A 4,049-nucleotide genomic window follows, 5' to 3' on the forward strand; every position below is an offset into this window, starting at 1 on the left:
AACAACCTGTTGCAATCAAAACATGCCGGCCTTACCTCTTTCAGATGACCTGTATTACTGATCGACCATAACTTTATCCTCTAACTGCTCTATGCAACCCATCAGGGTTTTTCTATCAGCCAACGAACCCGTCTTACACAGGGTAGTATCACATTGTTATAATTCTTTACTAACCTTCTCAGTGATGCAAAGCCGCTAAAAACGGGCTTCTCTTGAGTTGTAGAAAGTTAAAATGTCTCAAGCTCTTAAATCTTGAAAAAGGCGCGCTCTTCTTTTATATTAATTCTGGAAACTTGAAACGACGTTAGCTCCTCTACTAGACTAGACTTAATTATGCTATACTGTACTTCTATTAGTCAGAAATCTAACATACCATTAGTTATGTCCTAGCTTTGGATTCTCCACGCTTTTGTAGCTCAGGTTGTTGTTATGGCCATTTTTTCGTGAAGCACTCCAGTTCTTCTCTAACGATATTCCAGATTTAAATTCAGTACGATACTATACTGTACTATGTAGTACTTTTGTAAGAGGAAGATAATCCGCTTTGAATAGCCAATAATCCTTTAATCAGAAATTTAACGTAGCTGTGGCTATGTCCTAGCGTTGGCTTCTCCTCGCTGTTGTAGCTCAGCTTGTTGTTATGGCTATCTTTTTATGAAGCTCTTTAGTCCTGCTCTGATTCGAACTGAGCCAAGAGATCATGCTGAAGAGAAAAAATCTAACAAAACTTGTAATCGAAACATGCCGGCCTTACCTCTTTCGGATGAACTGTATTGCAGATGGACTACAACTTTTTCCTCCAACTGCTCTCTGCAACGCATTAGTGTTTTCCTACCAGTGAACGAAACAATCTTGCACAGGTTAGTATTACATTTCATGATTATTTACTTACCTTTTAAGTGATGCAAAGTCGCTGAAATGAGCTTATCTTGAGTTGCAGAAAGTTAGAATATCTTAAGCTCTAAAATCGAAGAAAAGGCCCGCTCTTCTTTTATATTAATTATATTAGACTAGGCTAGACTATACTATACTTCCTTTACTGAGACATTTAACATACCTGTGGTTATGTCCTAGCTTTGGATTCTCCTCACTGTTATAACTCAGCTTGTTGTTATGGCCCTCTTTTCATGAAGCACTCCAGTCCTGTTCTACTGATGTCCCTGCTCTAAATTTAATATTATACTTTATTATATAGTAATTTTGTAGCAGGAAGACAATCCGCTTCGACTAGCCTTTATCCATTACTGAGAAATTTAACATACCTGTGGTTATGTCCTAGCTTTAGATTCTCCTCGCTGTTATAGCTCAGCTTGTTGTTATGGCCATCTTTTCATGAAGCACTCCAGTCCTGCTCTACTGATATCCCTTCCTTAAATTTTATACTATACTATACTATATAGTAATTTTGTAAGAGGAAGACAACCTGCTTCGACTAACCTTTAATCCACTACTCAGAAACTTGACGTCCTAACTTTGGATTGAAATTGAAGAAAAGGCCCGCTCTTCTTTCATATTAATTCTGGCAAACGCGAGACGACGTTAGCTCCTACACTAGACTAGACTAAAGTATACTATACATCCATTACTCAGAAATTTAACATACCTGTAGCTATGTCCTAGCGTTGGATTCTCCTCGCTGTTGTGGCTCAGCTTGTTGTTACGGCCATCTTTTCGTGAAGCACTCCAGTCCTCCTCGACTGATATCCCAGCCTTAACTTCAATACTACACCATACTATGTAGTAGTTTTTTAAGAGGAAGACAATCCGCTTCGACTAGTCTTTAATCCATTACTCAGAAATTTAACGTACCTGTCCTAGCTTTGGATTCGCCTCGCAGCTGTTGGTTAGCTTGTTGTTATGATTATCCATCCCATTCCTGCTCTACTGATATCTCAGTGTTGCAAATTCAGCCATCAAGCGACCCTGTGATTGCTTGTGTCTTTCCAAAGGTCGGCTGGTGTCTTAGGAAAACTGAGAAAAAATACTTTCAAACTTTTAAGACAACGTGGTACTGTATTTTAATATTCTGCAAAAAGATTGTTAATACATAGATCATACGATAAAATTGTATTTATTTATTTATCAATTTATTTATTTATCAACTTATTTATATACGAATTTATTTACATATTTATTGATCTCCCTATTTATCTCATCATTTCTTTAGTTCTTCAAGAATTAATCAATGTCATTAGTTATTAATCTTTTACTGATCAATTGTTTTTGTTTATTTCAAATTATCAGGTTTACTTTTATCACATTATCAAGCGAAGAAACCCATCTTAGACAGATCAATATGTCAAAATTATAATAATTCTTCACTTACCGTCTCAGTGATGTTCAGCCCCTGAAAACGGGCTTATGTTGATCCGCAGGTATGGGAAATTCAAAGTAAAAATGAATTCAAAGTAAAAATGGACAGAGTTAAGTTTTGAAATCCTTTGCACTCGTCAATGGATGACTATCGCTAAATGTAAGACAACCAGCCAAACCCTCCGAAAATGGGCGAACGCACAATTAACACCAAGGTGACTTTGCTTCTGGGGCTTTTTCATTGGCAAATTGGAAAGTCATTTTAACAATCTAGTTCACGATTCGAGCAAATACCCCGAAATTGGCAATTCAAGCCTCCGAAAATAGGTCAGTATAAAGCTCCTGCAGTTGAAATTGCTTTAGTGAGATCAAAAAATAATTTCTTAATAAAGAAAAGACACGATGCTTGCATCTTAATTGAATTCTTGAGACAGAAATTTACACTGGGCGCTGCGAAAAATAAATCACATAAATTTGTGTACCCCAAAAATAAAGAAAAGAACACAGAGACATTCGGGTCAAGCATTTAATTTATAATACCGCATAACATCAATAACTTAACCTAGATTTTTCAAAATTACTTCACAGAACCCAGCAGGCGGGGACGCGCACCCTAGACGAAGAATTGGGCGTCCACAAAACTCCGAATGTTCCGTGTCAGTAATGCCGACACCCAGATAATTTGAACATCCATAGTGTCCTAGACGGTGCTCTCATTTTCATATCAACTTGTTAACAACTCTCGGTCGTTTCCCATTGCCTTTGTATTCCGAACTGAGAATGCGAACAAGTTTTGAAAGGCCGAACGAGAAGCCGAAGTGAAATTCGAACCGAAGGTGACGCCAAACTCCGAAAGAAACACGATCTTAATTTTCATCAATGCATGCATAATCTTTTCTCAAAGGCTAATTCTCAATTCTAATTTGCTGTCATAGCTGAATTGCTTAAATCCGATTTCCAGTCATAACGTTAAAATCTAGTTGAACCTTCGAGGCAAACTTTTTTCAAGTTAAACAGTCTTACTCGATCACAGTGTTTAAGATCCTCTCAATCAAGTAAAACTGAAAATGTAATCGGTCGCAGTCGAAGTAACAATGGGGGAAGACGTGCTCTAAAGTCGATGAGCAACTGATGAACACCGAAAGACCTGTTGATGAAGAGCCGAAGTATAAAAGGAGCCGATATTATGACAAACCAAAGAAGCGACGAAGAAGAAACGACTTAAACCGAAAATATGCCAAACAGTATTCGATTGAAAAAAAAAGCTAGAGAAAAAGATGTGGAGAGAGGACCTCGCCCAACCTCAAGGGGACCCGCAAACTAAGCTTTAATAACTTTGAGCCGAATCAGAAGTGTGATAACTTTTAGCAGAATTTGGATTTTATGGTTCGACCAGTGTACTATCTATTAACCCTTTTTTTCATCCCAACCCACAAAGAATCTTACTAACCAGCCGGACATCAGCGTCTTCTAACTGTTCTGTTCCCAGCCTCCGCGTATACAGCAGAAAGGAAGAGAAGAAAACACCCAATTAAGCGTCGGCCCTTTTCTTCACCACGCTTTCTGGTCCATAGGCGAGTTATACCGGTAACAAGAGTTAGCACTTGTCTTGTGATGATGGACTGGACCATATGGAAAGGAATGGCGTGTACTGGAGCGGGTCGTGCTGGACTGCATGGAACTGGACGGTGATTTTTGGACTGAATGCACAATGAACTGGTCTCTTCTGAAACGAA

This window comes from Pocillopora damicornis, chromosome 11 (genome assembly GCF_964200805.1).
Source record: "Pocillopora damicornis chromosome 11, jaPocDami1.2, whole genome shotgun sequence".
NCBI classification, from domain to species: domain Eukaryota; kingdom Metazoa; phylum Cnidaria; class Anthozoa; order Scleractinia; family Pocilloporidae; genus Pocillopora; species Pocillopora damicornis.